Here is a 24,272-nt window from a genome sequence, read left to right as displayed (position 1 = left end):
ACTATCAATGTTTTTCTATAAGTCTATTAGAAGTTGTTTTAAAGTATTTTGCTGGTCTGTCATTAGGATCATATACATTGAGGAGGGTGAGTTCTTTCTGATGTACATATCCCATGATCATTAAGAAATGACCTTCACTGTATCTGATAATCTTTAGCTTGAAGTCCATGTGGTCTGATACTAGTATGGCCACTCCAGCTTTGTTGAGGTGATATTTTCTTGAAAACTTGTTTCCCAGCCTTTTACTTTTAGCCCATGGATGCTTTGATTGTTCAGACATGTTTCTTGCGGGCAGCAGAATGTTGGGTTCAATTTTCTAATTCATCTTCCTATTCTGTGCCCTCTGAATTGGCACATTTAGTCCATTGACATTGAGAGAGATTGTTGTTTTGGGGATTTGTGCTCTCTTTATGTATAATTTTTGTACTTGTGTGGATTGTCTTAGCTTAAAGTATACCTGTTAATTCTTCTTGCAACAAAAATATGGAATGCTTTACAAGTTTGCATGTTATCTCTGTGCAAGGACCATGCTCATCATTGTATCATTTCCATTTTAGTATATGTGTTATCAAACCTAGTAGGAGTAAATTTTTCCATATTTTTCGCTTCTTATTACTTTGAGTGTTGTCCTTCCTCAGTCCTATGGCAGACAATGATTCCTAATCAAGGAATCTATTTCATAGCAGCATGAATAATAAATAGATTTAGAACTTTAATGTCCCAGAAATAAAAATGTGGTTTTTACTATATTATTGTTTACCATACTCTAGGCATCAGTTTTACAAAATAATTCTTTTGGAAGATGGTATATGAGTTTGTTTAATGTTGTTCCCTGAATCCTTCATTAAGAACATTAAAATAGAGCCTTTTGCTGTTCTCACCTCAGTCCTGTGTACATCTCCAGGAAAAGGTGAATGGTGTTGTCTGCACTTTGACCACCTTGAATGTATGTAGGATTTTTCTCCTGAAGGATGAGGTGAGGATCATATTGATGATTTCATTCCACCTTATTACAAGTTCAACTTGAACGGAAGGTGAGACTCATGAGGCTCCTATAAAGGACAGAACAAAGGGTCTCAGTGAAGTTTAATGGCAACTCATATTAACAACATATATGACTCAAAGTGACCTGTGTGCATCTTTGTGTGTAGTGAGTTTCATATCTACTGATAGTGATTGTCAGTCATGACACATGGGCAAAACAGACCTGTAATTAAAAATCTAGTTCTCTGAGCAGAGTGGGGTCTCTGAGGTGATTGAACAAGTGTGTAGTAATTTATTACTAAGCACATAAGTATTTTGAATGATGTGTACTTTTCGATCTAAAATTAATTCCAAATATGTCTAAAATGACAGTGCCCTGACCTCACACCTGGCTTTTCTCACCGAGGCCACTTGGAGTTGCCGGAGTGAGTTTCCCTCACCGCCCTGATTAGAGCCCCGGCAGCTGAAGACCTCTGCAACCAGCCATAGGTACGCTTAAGACCACCCTTCCCAAGCTTGAAGGAGCCTCTTGCATGAAGGAACTGGAAGAGGAACCCAGATGTGCGGGACCGGGGGATGAGATCTCCATGACTGCTCAGATCAAGACTGTGCCCCCTCCTTCCAAATCCCCCATCTTCTAATAATTAAGTGCTACAACCACGAACTGCTCCTGGATCCATGTAATGCCATCAATGGCCAACATCCAGAGACTGGATCTTATTTAGAAGACAGCAACTCTGATAGTCCAGTTCTCACTCTCAGAGGACCTGGTAGGCTTCTGTGAGTATTTTGCCCGCATGGCGGAGTCTTTGTTTCTGGTCACTGTTTCTTTTGAGGTACAGAAGCTGCTTAATTTAAGATAGTTCCCTTTGTTTATCTCTGTTTCCAGTTGCTTGTCAAGTGGCGTGTTATATTTGAAGATACCTTTAGCTTCAATGTTGTGGAGGGATTTGCCGACCTTGTCATCAATGAGCCTGAGGGATTCTGGTCTGATGTTGAGTCCTTTGACCCATTTTTATCTGACTTTTGTGCATGGTGTTAGGTAGAGGTCTGAGCCATTTTTTTTTTTGCATGTAGCTGTCCAGTTTTTTTCTGCACCGTTTGTTCAGAAGGACTCTCTTGATCCACTTCACATTTCTTGCTCCCTTATCAAAGATTAGATGATTATATATTTGAGGGTGTGTGTCAGTATATTCAATCCTTTTCCATTGGTCTGCAGCTCTGCCTTTGTTCCAGTACCATGCTGTTCTCATTATTATCGTTTGTAGTAGAGTTTGAGGTTGGGGAACGTGATGCCTCCATTGTCTTTTCCCCAAGAATTGCTTTAGCTATTCGTGTGCGTTTGTTTTTCCATGTGAATTTCAGGAGTGCTTGATCAATTTCTTTGAAGAATGTCATGGGTATCTTTATAGGGATCAAGTTGAATTTTTACAATGCTTCGTGGAGAATTGCCATTTTGACAATGTTAAATCTCCCATTCCATATGCAGTATATATGTTTCCATTTCCTCGTGTCTTTTTTAATTTCCTGATATATAGGTCCTTTACCTCTTTAGTTAAGCTGATTCCAAGGTTCTTGATTTTCTGTGGCACGATTGTGAATGGGATTGCTTTTTCATGTCACTTTCTTCTCTCTCATTACTTCCATATAGAAAAGCCATAGACTTTTGGGTATTGAGTTTATAGCCTGCAATTTTACTATAAATGTCTATTGTCTCTGGGAGTTTTTCGTAGAGATTTTAGTATTCTCTGAATATAGTATGATATCTTCTGTGAATAGTGAGAGATTATTTCTAACTTTCATACATGAAAAACCCTTAATATCTTTTTCTTATCTCTTTTCTCTTCCAAGTACTTCCAGTACTACATTGAAGAGAAGTGCCAAAATGAATTTTTACTTAGCACATTCTGTCTGTAAATTTCTATGCTAAGAACGGTGGAAGAAACAGTGATATCTTAGTAATTTACAAGTAAATTATGAAGACAGATAACTTAAAAGAATTTCGTTGTATAAATTTCAAAATGTGTAGCTTTTATTAAATATATTAAGAATAAATCGTAGGTCTTGATTATACCATGAATATTATTTTCCTGTTAGAAGTTACCCTTCTAAAATGCAATAAAGAGACACATTTTGAAAACGTTGATTATTCGTTAATTCAATCAATGTATGTTAGTAGTCTGGTTGTGCAATGCCTGCAGGAATTCAACCTGTACACTCAGGTGAGTGCATCAACAGTCTGATTGTGTCTTCATGCTTCCCGATAACCTCAAATGGCCACTGTGCCTCTGGCTGGCTCCCAACAACTCAGGACTACGTTTCCCGAGAAATTAAACTCCCGAAAGATATGTGGGAGCCATGTTAACAAACCACCCCAGGCTCAGCTATACAAGCTAATGGATTGGTCTTGTTTCAGAGACCCATAGACAAATCTGGAAGATATCAACAGCCACAGTTAACCTTGGACCTGCAAAAGGCTGAAGACACTAGGGTAAATCAGAGGGAGGCAGGTTAGTTTGGTGCCCACCCAACCAGAACCCAGTGCAGCCACTAGCTCCCACAATCCAAAATCGCCACCATGCTCTCCTCTGGTTTCCATCGTCTCAGGATGGCTCTCACTGAAATATAACAGGTGAAAATTCGGATATGCGGGTTTTGTGACTGAAATCTCCAGGCTTTCTCTGGGCAGGATGGGCATCCCACCCCCACTGCCCTGTACTTACGGAAGCCTCAGCAGTCATTTCCATACCTCAAAGCTACTCCAGGCTTACCTTCCTGATAAAAATGCTAAATTACTTGCACAAACATGATGACCTCTTAGTACCTGTATGAGACCCTTAATGCACAAACTAAAAAGGAGACAGAGAGAAAGAATTAAAGAGACTGCCATAGAGACACACTGGGGGTGGGTGTAGGGTGCTGGGGGATGGTTTTAGGGAACCAGGAATATTGGTTTTGGGAAATGTACACTAGAGGAGGAACGGATGTTGGATCGTTGTATGACTGGAAGCAAATTATGAATAGATTTGCAATGGTCTATCTCACAGATATTGGATAAAACATTAAAAATATATATCCTTCATTTGTACCTCAGAATACTGATGGATCTTTAAAACCCAGCATATCTATTTTTGTGCTCTCTGTAGGAAAAAAAATGTTAATCACCTGTGTGCCAATAGCTTGTAGAAAGCTAAACGCAAAGATATATCAATGACTGTCTTTGGCATGAATACTGTAATTGCAGCTATGTTATGTTTTAGAATCAGTTCATGGACAAGACGTCAAGAGGAGCAGTGGCAAAGTGCATCAATGTTGAATGGATAATGTTTCAGGAGCTTGCAAGGGAGATGGGAAGATTTGGCATGAGTAAAGGGAAGAAACAGAAGAGTGAAGTACTAATAAGTATCGTGAGAAAAATGCAAGGGAGGACATTTCCTGGCAAGTGTCACACTCTGTTGAGATTTGGGTGAGGATAAGTATTAGAAAGTATCTTTACCATTTAGTGGTAAAAAGGTAACTTTGATGGGTGTATATAAAATTTACTTTAACGATTAGAATTACCAAGAGATACAAAGTTACAAAGTTGCTCATAATTGAGTTTCAGTCATCTAATGTTCTAGAACCTTTCCAGTATATTGGGGCATTTTTGAAGGAATATCCCTGGTGCGAAGACTAGGGCATCTGAATCTTAACACATTTCACCAAATATATGATCTGTACTCACATGATTTACACTGTCTCCCTCCCCTGCTCTTTGATTTATGTTTTCATGCAATATTTCCTTGTGAACCTCACCTCAAGTGAGGCTCCCTAATTAAGACAAGTACATGTTTCTGGGGCACTACATATTTTTTGGTTGCTGGGAGAGTCTGTAAAGCAATGCTCAGGAGGTGTGGGGGCCCCACAGACAATTTTCAGAAAACGTGGCCATGGTGCTTGGGGTCCTCTGAGGCTATATAGCCTTTGATACTCTGGCAATCAGGTGGTGCTGGGAGTCAAATTGAGTGCATGTGACACAAGTTCCATAAGCACTACACTATCTCCTGCAGCCCTGGGTATTAGATTTATGTCAGCATTCTGAGGTCCTCCCTTTTGTCACAAAGAAGAGACTTGTGCAGGAGAAAGTGGAAGAGACTTTAGGGTTTAGCTAGGTTGACTGAGTATCTGGTGATACCATTAAGATTGGAACATAAAGTAAAAATAAAACAAGAGCCCCGTGCCTTTTCCCGCTGAACTCGACACCCTCCACAGGGGTACACCTGCGGACAACACCTGCAGCAGCTCCTTTGGACTATCCATCACCTAATCAGCCCTCCCCTCCAGGTGGGTAGAGGGAGCACCACTCCTCCACTCCTCACCCCCAGCCCCCCACCTTTTCCTGCAGAACTGGACACCCTCCAGCAGGGGACACCTGAGGCAGCTCCATGGGATTTTCCATTGCTCCTCCTACATTCCAGGATCCTGGGTGGGAGTGACCCTGGGATGGGCCAGGGGCGTGGCCACCATATAGGGAGCGTTTCCTCCCAGAAGTGGGCGTGGCCTTCTCCCGGGTGGCCAGCCACAGTTATATTTCCCAATCTGGGCTCTCAGGACTTTCATCTCTCACTTTGTCGCCTAATACCGACTAAAAATTTCTGACCACCTCTACTAGAATACAACAACATCCCACTCACCTACTCCATTTATAACAAAAGACCTGTATGAAATGTGCTGTACAAGCTCAAAACTAAAAAGTACCTCCTCCAAAGCGCAAATCTCCACCACAAGGAGAATATGTAGAAAAGAATCCCGAATCGTCAACCGAGGTTTTCCACAATTGCACTCTCTTTGATAAAGAATTCCAGGATAAAATGCAGAGGGTGTTCAAGGACCTACTCAAAGAATCAATGGAAGAGATATCCAAAGACTAAAAGAAGAAATGAAAAAAACAATAGAAAAGAGAGCCAAGAAAATACAGGAAGAAAAGAGAACAGAATTTTAAAAAGCTACAAAAAGAAGATTCACAAATAAAGGATTCAGTGGATGAAATTAAAAACTTAGTAAGTGCCCTTAGCAATAGGATAAGTGCAGTTGAAGTTAGGATCAGCGAGCTTGAAGGTGAGCAACAGAAATCCCACTGGGAAGAACAAGCAATAGCAAAAGACCTCAAAATGGCTCTAAGGAGAATCAGAGACCAAGGGGATGACGCCAAGAGGAACAACATTAGAATCATTGGAGTACCAGAAGGACAGGGAAACAACCCCAATGAAAAAGCTAGAGTAAAAGAAACCATTGCTGAAAAGTTCCCAGAGTTAAGGAAAGCAGACATTCAGATCCAAGGAGCCAGAAGGGTACCAGCTAAAGGAGACCCCAGAAAAAACACTCCAAGCATATCATAGTCAGAACGATGGATGCTGTGGATAGATACACAATATTACTAGCAGCAAGGTCAAAGAAGGAAATTACATACAAAGGAGCACCCCTTAGATTCACAGCAGACCTATCAGTGGAAACCCTCAACACCGAAGGCAATGGTGGGATATAGTGAAAAAATTCAAAGAAATGAACGTCTCACCGAGAATACTCTATCCAGCAAAACTCCCACTCAAATTCGATGGAACGATACACCACTTTTTAGATAAACACAAACTCAGGAACTTCATACACTCAAAACCAAAACTAAAAGAAGAACTAAAGGGGCTCCTGTAAGAAAAGAAGGAAAACACGTGTAAACACAAACAACTCCTACAGGAAGATGGCACAAACCCCCATGACAATACTCTCCCTTAATGTCAATGTCTAAATGCACCTACTAAGAGACACAGAGTGGCAAAATGGATCCAGAAACTGAAACCAGCATTCTGCTTTCTACAAGAAACTCATCTGAACAATGAGAGCAAACACAGACTCAAAGTGAAAGGATGGAAAACAATCCTGCAAGCAAACAGCTCCTTCACAAAAGCTGGGATGGCCACACTAGTATCCGACAACATAAATGTCAGGCTGAAAAACATTAGAAGGGACAGTGAAGGCCACTTTCTCTTCATCAAGGGATACATATAACAGGAAGAAATCATACTCTTAAATGTATAAGTACCTAATGAAGGAACAGCTAGATACTTAAAACAACTGCTAACAGATTTTAAAGAGGACAGTGCTAGCAACACAATAGTAGATGGAGACTTCAACATCGCCTTATCACCTCTGGATAGATCAACAAGAACAAAACTCAGCAAGGAAACATTGGCTTTGAATGAAGAAATAGAAGAGAAAGGACTTATAGACCTATACAGGATTTACACGCCCCAAAGAAAGAATACACATTCTTCTCCAGTGCTCCTGGAACATTTTCCAAAATCGACTATGTGCTAGGCCACAAAACATACCTCAGTAGAATCAGGAAGATAGAAAGAGTACCAACAATCTTTTCAGACCATGATGCACTGAGGATAGATGTGAATCACATACAGACACGGACAACCAAATCGAACAACTGGAAAATAACCAAGTCACTGCTGAACAATGTGTGGGTCAAGAAGGACGTCAAGGAAGAAATCAAAAGATACCTGGAAACAAATGAGAACGAAGACACGAACTACCAGAGCTTATGGAATGCAGCTAAAGCCCTATTAAGGGGAAAATTCATAGCTCTGCAAGCATATCTATGGACGGAAGAAAAGATGCACATAAGCAACTTATTTCACAGCTCAAGATCTTAGAAAAGGATCAAGAAAAGGAGCCTAAATCGGACAGAAGGACAGAGATCATAAAACTTAGAGCAGAAATCAACGACATGGAAACCTAAGAAACAATCCGAAAGATCGATGAAACCAAGAGCTGCTTCTTTGAGAAAATAAACAAGATAGATAAACCACTAGCAACACTCACAAAGAAACAGAGAGAGAGAGAAAACTAATAAACCGAATCAGAAATAAAAATGGAGATATCACAATGGAAACCAAAGAAATTCAAAAGATCATCAGAGACTACTTTGAAAGTCTGTATGCCAAGAAAAAAGAGAAGTTAGAAGAAATGGATTAATTCCTGGATTCCTGTAATCTCCCAAGAATGAGTCAAGAGGATATAAAATACGTGAATAGACCTAGTCATAAAAAGGAAATTGAAACTGTAATCAAAATTCTTCCCAAAAACAAAAGCCCAGGTCCAGATGGATTCACTACCGAATTTTTCCAAACATTTAAAGAGGATCTACTGCCCGTCCTTCTCAAACTTTTCCAGGAAATTGAAAAAAAAAAACTCTACCAAATAGTTTCTATGAATCCCATATCTCTCTAATACCAAATGGAAACAAAGACACCACGAGAGAAGAAAACTACAGGGCGATATCACTGAAGAACAAGGAGGAGAAAATTCTGAACAAAATACTAGGAAAGAGAACTCAACAGCTCATCAAAAAGATCATACACCATGACCAAGTGGGATTCATCCCGGGGATGCAAGGATGGTTTAACATTCGGAAATCAATCAACATAATCAATCATATCAACAAAAGATAAAAATCATATGATCATATCAATAGATGTAGAGAAAGCAATTGAGAAGATCCAGCATCCGTTTATGATGAAAACCCTCGCCAAATTGGGGATAGAGGGGACTTAACCCAATATAGTTAAAGCCAGCTACCACAAGCATACAGCAAGCATCATCCTCAATGGGGAAAATCTGAGAGTGTTCCACCTAAGATCAGGAACGAGATAAGGATTCCGACTCTCTCAACTGCTGTTGCACATAGTACTGGAAATACTAGCAATAGCAATGAGGCAAGCAAAAGAGATTAAGGATACTGGAACAAAGGTAGAGCTGCAGAGCTATGGAACGGGGTTGAATATACTGACATCTCCCCTCAAACATATGACCATCTAATCTTTGAAAAAGGGGCAAGAAATGCGAAGTGGAGTAAGGAAAGTCTTTTTAACAAATGGTGCTGGCAAAACTAGAGGACTACGTGCAAACTACTGGGCTTCGATCTCTGCCTAACACAATGTACAAAAGTAAGATGAAAATGGATCAAAGACCTAAGCATCAGACCGGAACCTATAAGGTACAATGAAGACAAAGTTGGCAAAACCCTCCATGACATTGAAGCTAATGGTATCTTCAAGGATGTCACGTCACTGGTCAAGCAAGTGGGAATATCTTAAACTAAGAAGCTTCTGCGCCTCAAAAGAAACAATGACTAAAATACAGAGAGAGTCTACAGAATGAGGAAGGATATTCTCCAAATACACATCTGAGAAGGGGTTGATATCAAATATATACAAAGTACTGATTGAACTCCACAAGAAGAAAACATCCAACCCCAACAAAAAATGGGGCAACGAAATGAACAGAGACTTAATCAAAGAAGATATCCGAATGGCTAAAAGGCACATGAGAAAATGCTCTACATCTTTAATCATCAGGGAGATGCGGATCAAAACAACAATGAGATATCATTTCACACCACAGACACTGGCCCACATTCAAAAAAACAAAGGCAACCTTTGTTGGCACGATGTGGCGACAAAGGGACCCTCTTTCACTGCTGGTGGTAATGCTGACTGGCCCAACCCTTTCGGAAAATAGTAGAGATGATTCTCAAAAAATTAGAATTTGAGCTCCCATTTGACCCAGCAATACCACTCCTGAGAATATACCTCGGAGAAGCAAAAAAGTATAGTCGAAGTGACCCCTGCACTTATTTTTTCATTGCAGTACTATTTACAATAGCTAGAATATGGAAAAAAACCGATTGCCTGAGAATAGATGACTGGTTACAGAAACGTTGGTACATCTACACAGTGGAGTACTATGTAGCAGTTAGAAAAAAATGAAGTCATGAAATTTACTTACAAGTGGTACTGCATGGAAAATATTATGCTAAGCGAAAAGAGTCAGAAAGAGAGGGACACATATAGAAAGACTGCATTCAACTGGATAACATAAAGTAGCAAACTAAGAGAATAACAACAAGAACAGCTGTGATAAATACCAGGTTCTTCACTCCATGGCTTAGATACCAGCCTCACACTCTAGGGGTAAAGGCAGCTCAGATAGAGAAGGGAGCACCAAAAAAAGGTTGCTGAGAAGATCCACCCAGAATGGGAGATGCATGCTGACAGCAGTCTATAGACAGAACATGATTGCCACCCTAAGTCTCTCCTATAGATTATAGCACCGAAAAGGAGAGATAGAAGAAAAGGGAGTGCCCTGCCACAAAGGCAGGGCAGGATGGGGGATAGGAGGTGTGAGGGATACTGGGAAAGGTAGGGGTGAAGAATGGGCTCTGGTGTTGGGGTGGGTACTCAATCATTGTATAACTGAAACCCAAGCACACAACTTTTAAGTCCACAACTGTAACTCATGGTGTTTAATAAAACAAAACAAAACAAAATAAAACAAGAGAAAGGTCTAACAATAGCAAACAGAACTGTAGTACTCAAAACATTTGGAAACAGGAACATTGGCAAGTATTTTTAAATAAGCATCCAGGAGAGAATGTAGCATTGTGAGGGAACAAATCTACTGTATGGATTCATCTCATCCTCGAAATGGAAAATGACAATGTGTTACAGTTACAAATTTTCAAATAAGATATATACCATCTACTTTTTGCTGTGTTTCTATGCTTTGCCAAGTATGATTCTAATTTTTAAATTTACTTTAATAATTAAAACAGTATTTGCCTACATTAATCATTTTAATTAATGTTTTATTGAAATATTTTTAAAATTATTAAAAATGTTTTATTAAAATGTCATTTTAAGAAACAAACATATAGTCCAAACAGCTATTGCAGTATGTAGAGGGTGTGTACCTTGTATGCAGCTAACCTGAGCTCAGTCCCCAGAACCCTGAGCATGCCAGGAGTGATCTCTGGATACAGAGTGGGAAGTGAGCCCGGAGCACATCTAGGTGCACACCCCTCCCCACAAAAAAGGAAGAAAAGAAAAGAAAAACATATAAATGATTCTTGAGTAACATAGAGAATAAGAGTGCTAACTCCTATATAACTTTTGAAAATCGTCAAATTTAAGAGATAGTCTGCTATTGGCCACGAAGATGGTTTTTTAAAATACAAATTATGTACCATCTATCTTCACTCCCATTCCTTCCCATTCCAGTCGTCGCATGATGTTCTCAAGGGTAGGACTGAAGAATTTCGGTGAAATGGTATCACCCTGCCACACCCCTCTCTTGACATCAACGATTACTTCTTTGTAGAATGGTGAGATCCTGGTAGTGAATCCGCAATACAGCTCACGGAGGATCCTGAAGTATTGGGCTTGAATGCCCTGATTGGCTAGGGCTTCAATGACTGCTTCCATCTCAACAGAATCAAAAGCCATTTTAAATCAATGAACGTTAAACAGAACGGCATCTTGAACTCCCAAGAAACCTCAATGAGCTTGGTTATCGTGTGGATATGGTCGATGGTGCTGAATCCTTTGCGGAACCCTGCTTGCTCGTATGGTTGTCCTTCATCTAGTGTTCTGCCAATCCTATTTAGGATGACTCGAGTGAACAACTTGTAGATGACAGACAATAGGCAGATCCGGCGATAGTTGCCAATGTCATGGATGTCTCCCTTCTTGAACAGTAGTACGGTCCTGCTGGTTTTCCATTGGGACGGAACCTTGCATTCAGACAGGTAGCAAGTGAAGAGCCAAGCCAGTGTATTGATGAGTACTGATGGCAGGTTCTTCAGGTGTTCAGGTCTGACCTTGTCTGGCCCAGGTGCTGTTTGTTTCTTTACCGACAAAATGGCGTGTCGGATTTCGGAAGGGAGAACGTTGGGAACGACATACCCATCCTGTGGAATTTGGTATGTCGGCAAGTGGACATGGCTATGGAAGAGATTTGAGTAGAAGTCATGGATAATCTTCTACATTGCCATTCTGGAGGATCTGATTGATCCATCAGGACGTCGGAGGGCAGTCATCTTGGTCTTATAGTTGGCGAAGGACAGTCGGGCGTTACGAATACTTTTCCCAGCTTCTGCCGCATCTACCAGTACTTCTGCTCTTCTCTCTTTGAGGTCTTCCTTGATCGCATCTCTGCACTGCTTTGCGAGCTCGGATGTTAGCTTGCGGTTGCCTGAGGCATGCGCCAAACCACGCTGGCGAATTAGCTCAAGAGTTTTCGAAGATAGGCGACTTTTTGTGGCTATCTCTCTCTTGGCGTTCCTCGCAGATTCATGGAGGTGCTGAACCAGTCGATCGTATTCCTCGTCAATGTTGTCAACAATGGCATCTTCCCATGTTGCCGCAATAGTACCAAAGAGTTCCCAGTTGGTGGTCGTTCTGGGACTTCTCTTTTTGAACTTTGCAGCCCTTTCTCCCCGCTCTGTGAAGTAGAATTTTGCACGAAGGAGACGGTGGTCCGATCCCGTTCGAAATTTTGGGACAACAGCGACATCAGTCAGGCAAAACCGTCGATTGAATATGATGTGGTCTATTTCGTTGTGGAATCGTCCACCGGGAGACTCACATGTCCATCCTTTAGATTCTGCCTTCTGGAACTGTGAGTTACCATGAATGGTCTTGGTCGACATGATGAACTCAGACAGTCTCTCACCCTGTTCGTTCCATTCTAGGCCATGGGTTCCGATGTGAAGTTCTTCAGCTGATCTTCTCGGTCCTATCTTGGCAATAAAATCACCCACAATGATCTTGTAGAAGGTGTGGTCTTCTTTATAGAACTTCTCTAGCTCCATGTAGAACTTCTCGATTTCTCTTTCATCATAATGAGGTGTTGGTGCGTAGACAACGAAGATAGAAACTGCAGGCAGTGAGCCACATCTATTCAAATGTAAACGTCCGATTCGGGTTGTTAGGCATTCAAATGAATCAATGCTCTTGGCCAAGTTTGTGTTGACAAGGACACCGACGCCTCCAACACCTCTTTTATCGCATGTTCCGAGGAACAATTCTTCTCCAGTGTCGAAAACGGCATGGTGAGATTCGTGTCTTCTTGTCTCGGTCAGACCAATGATGTCGTACTTGATCATTCGCGCTTGTACCATCAGGTCCTCGATGGATGCATCTGATGCTAGCGTACGTGCATTGAAAGTACAGACGATCATTACGACACTAAAAGCAAAATACATATTTTAAACTAGTATTTTGTTATTTTCTTAAGAAGTTTCAGAACTCCTATTGTAATGGTACCACTTTAACTTTCCCTTCCATCAATGAACAGCAAGGTTCTGAATATTCTTGTGTTTCAGAGATTCTATCTCAAATCATCAAATCTAGAATCTGCACTTCAGCACAAATATCATGCTGAAGGAGTGCTTCATTCATACTCTTATTCTATGATATTAACGTCCTTTTATTTTTCTATGAAAGTGACTAAATTGAGAGTAAAACACATTACAATGCTAATTTCTCTATGGAACTTATTAGTTTAAAAATCTTTATTTTTTTTTAAAAAAAAGCTTTTGTTTGGAGGACATTGAATCTGCGTCATAGCACGAAGTGCTCAGGAATTACTCCTGGGTCTGTGCTAGAGATCACTGCTGAATGTGCTTAGGAGATCATACGTGATATGAAAGATCAAATGGAGGTCAGCTCTTCGCAGGGCCAGTGCCTTACCAAATGGACTATCCCTCTGTCCAAGTCTCTTATTTTTTAAGTTAGTTTATACAGAAACTCTTTCAAATACAAAGAAAACCAAAAAACAACAGCACCACATGACAAACAGTAAGAACTACAACAGTTACCTAAAATCTTCTAGCACAGGGCCTTGCCATGATCCGTAGAAGAGCCAGTAACAATTCCTTGTCTATTGATGGTAGGTGCACAGTTGTTGCAGCAGTAGTTTTGTGCAGGGAATATCTCATTTTGCAGGGACTGATTTCTTCCTCGGTTCCTTTTTAGTGATGAATTTCCTGGAAATGGAGACTTCCCTGGCATCGAACTTCAGGTCAGACATTTGGTCTGACAAAAATTTCCGAATTGCCCACATGTTGCAGTAGAAGGATTCAAAGACTTGAGAGGAATCCACCACCTTACCTTGGGAAAGTTCCCATAATATCTCCAACCCAAAGTAACCTGTCGCTGACCGAACTCCAACTCAGGAACAAAAAGTTATAAATTTTGATCAGATGAAACCTGGGCTTTCAAAGCTCTGGAGACCTCCCAGATCCCAGTAGACCTAGATCAATGAAAAGATCTTCAGGTAATGAACACCACTGAGACCATCACTCTGAAGCAGGTGCAAGAAAATTCAAGTGGCACTAAGGGGACCTCCAATGCAAAACAGAACAACAAAAAGGAGGCTTCTGAAACTCTTGAGGGAGAAACAAAGGCCAAAATCCAGCCAGAAGTCCAAGAATGCTTGCTATGAGGAGCAGAGGTTGTTCGTAATGCTGCAGTCAGTGATAGGTGTCCTGTGACCACAGCCAAAACTAACAGCAAACCTCACAAAGCTGCCTCCAGCAGCATCAGCAAGAAAAAGAGGCATGGGCAGGAGAAGATAAGAAACACCAGAGAAAACTCTAAGAAAGCTAAGATGTGTAAGCAGCCAGGGAACAAGATCAAGGCAGAAGAATAGCCCACCACTGGCAAGATGACACGCAAGAAAAATCAACCTGCGCTTTGCCAAGAGGCTGTTAAAAAGTCCCGCCACTACCTAGGCATACAGATGCTGGATTCTGTCAAACTTTTTCATGCTCTGGGGAAGAAGAGTGATCCAAAACCTGGAATCTCTTCCTTCCAGGTCCTGGGTAGCTCAAAGAGGCCTAAAGATGTCAATTCACCCGCAGCTGTCAAGCCATGGCTAGGTGCTACAAGGGATGGAAAAGTCCTTGAGAAAACTCAGGTGAAAACAAAGTACAGAAACCAAGTAACAGTGCTGAAAAACGCTCATCTCCATCCCAGTCTGAGCTGCCACCTCCTGGGAAGGTCAAATTGGTACCTTTGACTTTTCTTACCATGGAGAGGCCGCAAGCTCGACCTGTTTCTCCAGACGACAATCTGTGGCCTCACATCGTCCTGCTGCAGCTTACCCTGCCAAGCCTGGCTCTACCAATGCAGCTCAGGCAACTGCTGCCAATTCTTCCCGGTCAACCACTGCATTTTTGTCTGGTTCTGCCAAACCTGCTCAGTCCATTTCAACCAACCCATCTCAACCAGGTTTGCAGAACCCTAGTAGCCAGTGTATTCTTCGCCCTGCAGCTTCTACACCTGCTCCCTACAAGACAGCAGCTGGCACTTCTCAACATCGGGAGCCTTCTCCTGTATCTGTGAAGAAGCGGCTCTTGACACCCATACATCAGAGTCAGTTTCTCCTCCAAGACTTCTGTTTACAACTGATTCCTTGGAGAAAGCCCAATGTTCCCGAGCCAGTCATGTCAAAGCCCATCACCAAAGAGCAGAGACCAAAGCGTGAGGCTATGAAAAGGAATGCTCAGCAGGAGCTTGAGAACGATGCCAAACACACCTCTTTGGGGAAAGTGCAGTTCTTTATTGAGAGTGAAAAAGAGATGGACATCTCTCTCTAATATGGCTATGTAATGTGAGTAGCTGGAATGGTAGGTTCCACTTGAGGTACCAGTTGGTTGCCTTAGACAAACACTGAAATGCCATACACAGTTTATTAATTCTAATACCTTTTTAACCAATTGAAGAGATGCATCGTAGTTAATTGGTTGCTAATAAAGTTTCTGAAGTTTGAGATGCTGTCAAATGTGGTTGTTTTTGGGAGGGGCTGGGGTTTGAAGTATGGCATGGGAAAGAATGGTAAGGTATAGAGAGGACAAAGGGGGAATAGACAAGATTCTGAGAAAGAGAAACTTGGTCCAGGGTTCTAAAGCCCATCAGAGGAGAAATTGCATGGGCCTGATGAAGAGTGGGGAGCTCAAATTATATTACCTTGAGAGGCTGCTCTGTGGTCTTCCATGATCCCGGGTGCCTGTAGCCTTCTATAAACATCGCTGTTAACTGCATCTCACACAAGAACCAACGTTATCAGTGTCGTTGGGGCTGCGTTGAGGGATGTACCTGACTAAGACAACATGCGCACTAGGTCACCACTCCCAAAGCAGTCGGTACCGCTTGATCTTGAGCCTGGAAGGTGGTGGCAGAAAGAGATGGTCTTAGGAGAGTTAATGGGGTGAGGAATGGATGGCAGGGAAACCGGGAAGGGGAGAGAACTGGACAGCTGGTGATCATCATAGGAAAGTTGGTGGATGTTTTTTAATTATGTTAACATGTTTTTCGTAATTGATAAACAAAACAAAAATACGAAAATATGATAGGTTCTAAAGAACACGTTACATATAAGACCGAGAGAGCTGAAAGGGCTGGCATTCCTTCTGGAGCTTTCAATCATACAATTTACTAAAGATGGTATTTTCACATCACTTAGCTGCAGAGAGGAATATTGAGAACCAGAATGCCACCAGAAAAGCAAACTGGATGACCACGGTTCATAAAAGCCAGTTGGAAAGTGTTCACATGGATCCCAAGTGCTAGTGGGTTAACAGGAACATATATTTCACTAAGTCTGCTTGGTACCAGTAACTACTTTGGTGGAAATGGAGGAACACGGGTGCAGTTTCTGACAGACCTGAGACTAAACTGCCAACAAATTTTCCCAGGAAAGTGTAGTTGACTGGCTGGGAACAGAACAACTTGAAAAGTGTTTTGCTACCTTTCATGTATGGCTAGAGGAAAATGATCCCAGTAAACTCTCAAAACTAACAAGATTCAACTCCCTTGAAGGAAAGTTGTATTCACTGAGGAAAAAATGTTGCGAGAAAAGTCTGAAATGATGGGAGAAGAGACAATAAGAGCAAAAGGAAGGATTTGAAATTTGGCGAAAACAAAGCTTGAAACAACAAGATCTGGTGAGCACATGATTTACTGGGAATGGGTTCTGAGGAGGAAAAGAGCGATATCAGGGATGTGAACAAGGAACATCCAAGTGAAGGAAGATTTAGCTAGCTTATTACCCCATGGGCAACATGGTTGCAAGACTACCAGAACTTACCAAGGAATTGACTTTAAGTTTCTTTCTTTTATATGGTCACTTACAACATGTATTCTTTGCCTTCTTCAACGTCAATTTGGAGTGTTCGTTTCTTTCTCAATATTCTGTTCACTTGTGTAAGCATCTTTAACAACTGCTGGATAACACAAGTATTTGATCAGACTTATTTTGTACTATCATGTTTAGTTGAGATTACTTGACAACTAGGTCTAAAGTGAAGTTTGTTTTGATTGGTAGAAGTAGAGTAGCGAGGACTAGGGATGGAATTAGAGATTATAGGGTACCACATTCAGTTCCTAATAAAACAAGTCAAGGACAGTGTCCCAAATAGACTATTGAAAAAGACATCCATCTCTGTTTAACATGTAAATTCAGCATATTATATATTAAATTAAAAATGAATGAATATTCCTGTATTTGGTCTTTTAAAGACATTCAAGGTTGGTTCAGGAAACAAACACTGCCTATGAAATCATAACAACTTAATCATAAAAACTGATTACTACTTCAGTTTCCAAGAATGTCAGTGCTAAGAATGATTTCCCTTGATCTCCCTAGTGCATATGATAGGCATATGAATACATCTGTGTGAATAAATAATTGGTATCAAATTTCCAGTCTCACCATACATGGTTGTGGGTATTGTGAAATAGTTTTATATATTTTCGTAATTTTGCAATAAGATCTCTGGGTGTGAATCCTTGAATCATAAATACCTTTTCTTATGTTCCAGGACCACCTCCTCCCACCTTAATTACTATATATATGACCTCCTAAGGAGTCATTTGCTTTGTTCACTTTGTTTTAGTCCTTCTCTCTCTCTCTTTTCAAATGTGAGTTATCTGTTTCAAATCAAGGTGCATGTATATGGTGTGACAGTTTTAATCTTTATGAGAGATTTAAATTTTATTCATTTATTTTTTAATTGAATCACCATGAGATGGGCCATTGCAAAGCTATTTTGTGCAATTTAATTTTTAATCCTTTCAGTGAAGCCAAGGGAAATCTCTTACTCGTGAAATTCAGAATTTCCATATTTCATATGAATCAAAACTGATTGTTTTTGTGTGTTTTTTTAATTTTTTTATTATTTTTTATTGATAGAAAAGGGATCACCAAATAATGGGTGTTGGGAGGATCCTCCCAGGATGGGAGATGCATGCTGAAAGTAGACTCTAGACCGAACATGATTGCCAATCAATGCCTCTTTTGGTATGTTTTTTAGATAATTCTTCCCCTTCTCTGTTTACTTAGGACCAGGACTTTGCCTCTCCCCTCCCTGTTCTTTCAGGAAGCCAGAGAGACATCTTCAGGCAGGAAGAGCATGAAATTTACATAGAAGTGGTACTGCATGGACAGTATCATGTTAAGCGAAATGAGTCAGAAAGAGAGGGACAGACAGAGCAAGATTGCATTCACCCGGAGAACATAAAATAACAAAATAGGAGACGAACTCCCAAGAGTGGCCGAGATTAGTGTCAGGAATTTTTCTTCATAGCTTGGAGACCAACCACACAGGCTAGCAGAAAAGGCAGCTCAGATAGAGAATGGAGCACCAAATAAAGGGTGTTGGGAGGATCCTCCCAGGATGGGAGAGAGTGCTGAACATAGACTAGAGACCAAGCATGATTGCGACTCAATGCCTCTTTTGCAAACCACAACACCTAAAAGGAGACAGAGAACAAAGGGGAATGCCCTCCCACAGAGTCAGTGTGGGATGATGGGATGGGGGGTGGGAGGCATACTGGGATCCCTGGTGGTGGGAAATGGGCACTGGTGGAGGGATGGGTATTTGATCATTGTATAAATGAAACCCAAGCACAAAAATTCATATGTCTACAACCGTACCTCATGGTGTCTCACTAATAAAAATTTAAAAATTAAAAATAAAAAAATTGGAACATAAAGTAAAAATACAACAAGAGAAAGATCTCACAATAGCAAAGAGGGCTATAGTACTCAAAACGTTGAGAAACAGGCACATTGGCAAGTATTTTTAAATACGCATCCAGGAGAGAATATAGCATTGTTCGTGAAAAAATCTACTCTATGGATTCATCTCATCCTTGAAATGGAAAAGGACAATGTGTTACAGTTACCAATTTGCAAATAAGATCTATACCATCTATTTTTTGCTATGTTTCTATGCTTTATCGAGTGTTATCCTGATTTTTAAATTTACTTTAAGGATTAAAACAGTATTTGCCTGCTTTAATCTTTTTAATTAAATGTTTTATTAGAAATGATTTTTGATGATTAAGAATGTTTTTTTCACATGTCATTTTCTAAAAGAAACATATAGGCCAAAGAGCTAGTGCAGCATGTAGAGGGTGTTTAACTTGTATGCAGCTAACCTGAGTTCAAACCCCAGAACCCTGAGCCTGCCAAGGGTGATCTCTGGATACAGAGTCTGAAGTGAGCCCGGAGCACATCTGGGTGCGCTCCCCTCCACAAATACAAGGAAGAAAAGAAAAGAAAAACATATAACTGATTCTTGAGTAACATAGACGTTAAGGGTGCTAACTCCTCTATAACTTTTGAAAGCCTCCAAATTTAATAGATAGTCTGCTCTTGACCAAGAAGATGGTTTTCTAATAGTATTTAATTCCATTGTCTGCAATTAGTGCTATGTGTGGCCTGTCAATCTGTAAATTTTGATACATTTAAAAACTTTTATGGATTTTATAATAGATTTTATAATACATTTGTATTTTAAGGTAGTAAGTGATAATTTATATTTCTATTTTTGTGGGGTATTTTGGCCTTAGTATGTGGTGCTTGGCGCTTCAGACTCTGTGCTCAAGGGTCATTCCTGGTGGTGCCAGCCATTAATTTGGGTTGACAGTGTGCATGGTAAGTGCTTGAACCCCTATGCAAAATCTGGGGTTCAACCAAATCATTTATCTGCATATATTTTATACATGCATGGCATACTTTTTCTTAGAATTTTTATATTTCTAGGATATATTGATCATCTTTAATTATTTCACATCCCTACCAATGTCAAAAATTTTCAAAATACAATAATTGAAAAATATCATATAGAAGTCCAAATTTGTATTGTTCGCGGGATAACTATATTAAGAAGAAAGTAGGACCACAATAAACATGCAAGTAAAATGCAGGTACATTTCTTTGGAGTCTTTCAATTATGCATTTATATTAGTCTCTATACAAGTATGATTTTTAAATAATCAATTTCAATTACTATAAAATGTTTATTGAGATTTTATAATTGTAAGGTTTTACTGCTAAGATGACATTGATGTGAACATTTATATCTATTTGTCTACTTTTCTAATTGTTTACATAAGATCAAGTCTTCACAGCTAACTTACTTGTGAAAGGATATGTAGCTCAGGACAAAAGAACTTGGCCTACATGTATGAAACTTTGGTTTCTGTTCTTCGCACTATAGAAACAAAAGCAAAACCATTAACTGTGGTTGGAAATAGGCCTCGGTGGTAAAATATTTGCCTTACATTTCTGAGGTTATGGGTTTTATCCCTGAATTTCCATCTACACACACAAAAGCTAACTTGCAACAAAGTCTCACACTGGAGACCTGACTGGGCCCGCTCAAGAAAATCAATGAACAACGGGAGGACAGTGACAGTGACAGTGACTTAATGAACATTAAACTGCTTTAAGCTATATATTGCCTAGCTATTAAAAGGATTTAATTCTCAATAAAATAGCTTGTAAAGGTCTTTTTTCTAGCACCTTAGCTAGGGAAAGATAGCACCTGATGTTTCAATATTTGTAATTTGGGGGGACATTTTAATTTCTCATTTTAATTTGTGCTCTTTGTCTACTAGTGAGCTTGAAAATTGCTCTTGTATGGTACTTCATGGAAAATATAATGCTATGGGAAATGAGTCAGAAAGAGAGGGATAGACATAGAAAGACCGCATGCATCTGGGTGACATAAAGTAACAAAACAAGAGACTAACACCCAAGAACAGCTGTGTTAAATACCAGGTTGTTCACTCCATGGCTTAGAGGCCAGCTGCACTGTCTAGGGGTAAAGGCAGCGCAGATAGAGAAGGGAGCACCCAATAAAGGGTGCTGGGAAGATCTGCCCAGGACGGGAGTTGCCTGCTGAAAGTAGTCTATGGACCGAAAAGGATTGCAAACCAATGTCTCTTCTGCAGACCACAGCACCCAAAAGGAGAGATAGAACAAAAGGGAGTGCCCTACCAAAGAGGCAGGTGAGATGGGGGATGGGGCTGGTGGTGGGATGGGCACTCCATCACTGTATAACTGAAACCCAAGCACAACAACCTGTAAGTCTACAACTGTACCTCATGGAGTTTCACTACTAAAATAAAACAAAAAAAAATTAAAAAAAAGAAAATTGCTCTTGTGTTTACTAGTCATTTACATTTCTTTCAATAGAGATTATGTGATCATGGTTTATGCTTATTTTTTCTATTCAAGGGTAATAGCTCAATACTGATTTATTTCACAGCACTAATATTTTAAAACCATTCATCCTTGGCCTATCATATTAATTGCCAGTATTTGTTGGTTTTGCTTGTTTTTTGATCACTTAATTTGGTTTTTGTCGTTTTCTTACAGAATGTAAAATTTTGACACAAATGAGCATATGTTTTTCTTTATCTTCTACAGTTTTAAACTGAGAACAACTGTTTATTTTGTACAAATAAGATACCTGTGCATTTACTATTTCATCTCATTTTATTTACGTTTTAACACATCTCGATTCATCTACAATTTATCCTAGTAAGTGTTGTCATATTGAAAGAAACCACCAATTTTTTCAATCATAGCACTGTAGCACTGTCCTCCCACGGTTCATCCATTTGCTTGAGCGGGAACCAGTAACATCTTACAACAAATTGTGAGACTTGTTGTCACTGGCTTTGGCCTATCGAATACGTCATGGGTATCTTGCCAGGCTCTTGCTATGTGGACGAGATACTCTGGGTAGCTTGCCAGGCAGAGGAATTGGAATCAGGGTTGGCCTCCTGCAAGGCAAATGCCCTACCCACTGTGCTGTAAACCTTATCTAAAATATACTAGTAATACCAAATGTTGTTTCTTTAACAGTGCAATATAAACAATTATTTCGTAATTTTTTTGATGTGTTAATGAAATAGCTAAGCTCTTGAGTATCATGGGAGTATTTTTCTAACACAAGAGTCTGACGAAGGTGATACTGTTATAACCGTCTTGTAGGATTCCATCTCCCTAGCCTGCTTCATTCTACCCCGCTCTCTATCCAATCCGGTCTTCTTCTGGGGATTCTGACCTCCTGATTGGCTAGCCTCTACCTTTCAACTGCCTACTTTATGAGATCATTCTCCCACCAAACCAACCACCAACTGGTAGAATCTTGGGGGTCCCATGTAGTTGTTTGTAAACAAATTTGAATCATCATGGCAAGTGACGAGTGACCAATGACCAATCACCAGTGAGCAGTCATCTGTACTGAACACTTGTGGTCTTAAGCCGCTTCAGTGTTCAGACATACTCTCGTACAGTCTCCTCTTCTCGTCTACCTTTCATCGGTATTTCCTCTTCTTTGACCATGTCAGGTAAGGAATAATACTTTTCAAAACTTTACATTAGATTTATCATCCCTAAACTTAGCAGTCAAGTAAAAACAGCACGTAGTAATGAAAGAAAGTATTCAAGTAGAATTTTATAAGCCTCATTTTAGCTTGACTTTGACATTTGCTGTGTGATTTTAGACATTGGCTTACTTTCTCTCACATACAAAGTGTTTTTCCTTATTGATTACATTATATTTTAGACATACTTAGGAGCTCAAATACACACACACACACACATACACATATACATATATATGAGTGTCGATTCTCTGTGTTTCTTTTTTCCTTTTAATAGTGAATTTTACAAGATATCCATTGAAAACAAGTAAATCAGAGACAGTATTTTAAAGAAACAGAAAATAGAGATGCTGTGGAAAACTGTTAATATATACTAGCATTTGTTCTCTCTAATGGTCTCTCCACTTGTATGTATACTTCAGTATTTTAAATATAGTGATATTACAAAGTAATAATCATTGATCTTTGAGATTTCTATTTAAACCAGGTAATAAGAAAATATGGGGAATGAGGAAGGTGTGCAGTGCTGAGCGGTAGGGAGGGCTTACCAAGCCCTCAAAGGTAAGAAAGTTTGGGATCACTTTCATCAAACATTGACCATGGAAAATATTATGCTATGGGAAATGAGTCAGAAAGAGAGGGACAGACATAGAAAGACCGCATGCATCTGGGTAACATAAAGTAACAAAACAAGAGACTAAAACCCAAGAACAGCTATGTTAAATACCAGGTTGTTCACTCCATGGCTTAGAGGCCAGCTGCACTGTCTAGGGGTAAAGGCAGCGCAGATAGAGAAGGGAGCACCCAATAAAGGGTGCTGGGAAGATCTGCCCAGGATGGGAGATGCCTGCTGAAAGTCCTCTAAGGACCGAACAGGATTGCTACCCAATGTCTCTTCTGTAGACCACAGCACCCAAAAGGAGATATAGAACAAACGGGAGTGCCCTACCAAAGAGGCAGGGTGGGATGGGGGATGGGGCTGGTGCTGGGATGGGCATTCCATCACTGTATAACTGAAACCCAAGCGCAACAACCTGTAAGTCTACAACTGTACCTCATGGTGTTTCACTACTAAAACAAAACAAAAAAAAATTAAAACAAAGAAAATTACTCTTGTGTTTACTAGTCATTTACACTTATTTCAATAGACATTATGTGATCATGGTTTATGCTTATTTTTTCTATTCAAGTTTAATAGCAAAATACTGATTTATTTCACAGCACTAATTTTTTAAAACCTTTCATCCTTGGCCTATCATATTAATTGCCACTATTTGTTGGTGTTGCTTGTTTTTTGATCACTTAATTTGGTTTTTGTTTTTTTCTTTCAGATTGTAAAATTTTTGACGAATGATCATATGTTTTTCTTTATCTTCTACAGTTTTAAACTGAGAACAACTGTTTTCATCATTTCATCAGCCTGTTAATCGTCGATTGCCTCGAGCAGGCCCCAGTAATGTCTCTTTCATCCTAGCCCTGAGATTATATTCACGGCTCTTTAGGAGAATGAGACCCATCATTGTTACTGGTATTTGGCATATTTGGTTCGCCACGGGGAGTTTGCCAGACTCTGCCCTGTGGGCAGGCTACATTCGATAGCCTGCAAGTTTGTCCAAAGTAGGAATGAGATAATAAGATTTCATAAAAAAAGTTCTGATAAGATGTCAGGTTCCCGGAGCTGGATTTTATAGTCTCTGAGTCTTGGCCGCTGATGGG

The 24,272-nt window shown here is 40.1% G+C and overlaps 1 pseudogene; it reads right to left on the bottom strand.

Annotated features, from left to right (window-relative positions):
* Positions 1 to 477: 477 nt before the first annotated feature.
* LOC130037160 (uncharacterized) lies at positions 478 to 574 on the bottom strand (annotated as a pseudogene).
* Positions 575 to 24,272: the final 23,698 nt, after the last annotated feature.

This window comes from Sorex fumeus, unplaced genomic scaffold, assembly GCF_029834395.1.
Source record: "Sorex fumeus unplaced genomic scaffold, SorFum_2.1 ptg000070l, whole genome shotgun sequence".
Lineage (NCBI taxonomy): Eukaryota > Metazoa > Chordata > Mammalia > Eulipotyphla > Soricidae > Sorex > Sorex fumeus.
Note: the sequence above shows the minus strand (reverse complement) of the source record. Positions and strands in the feature narration are given on the sequence as shown.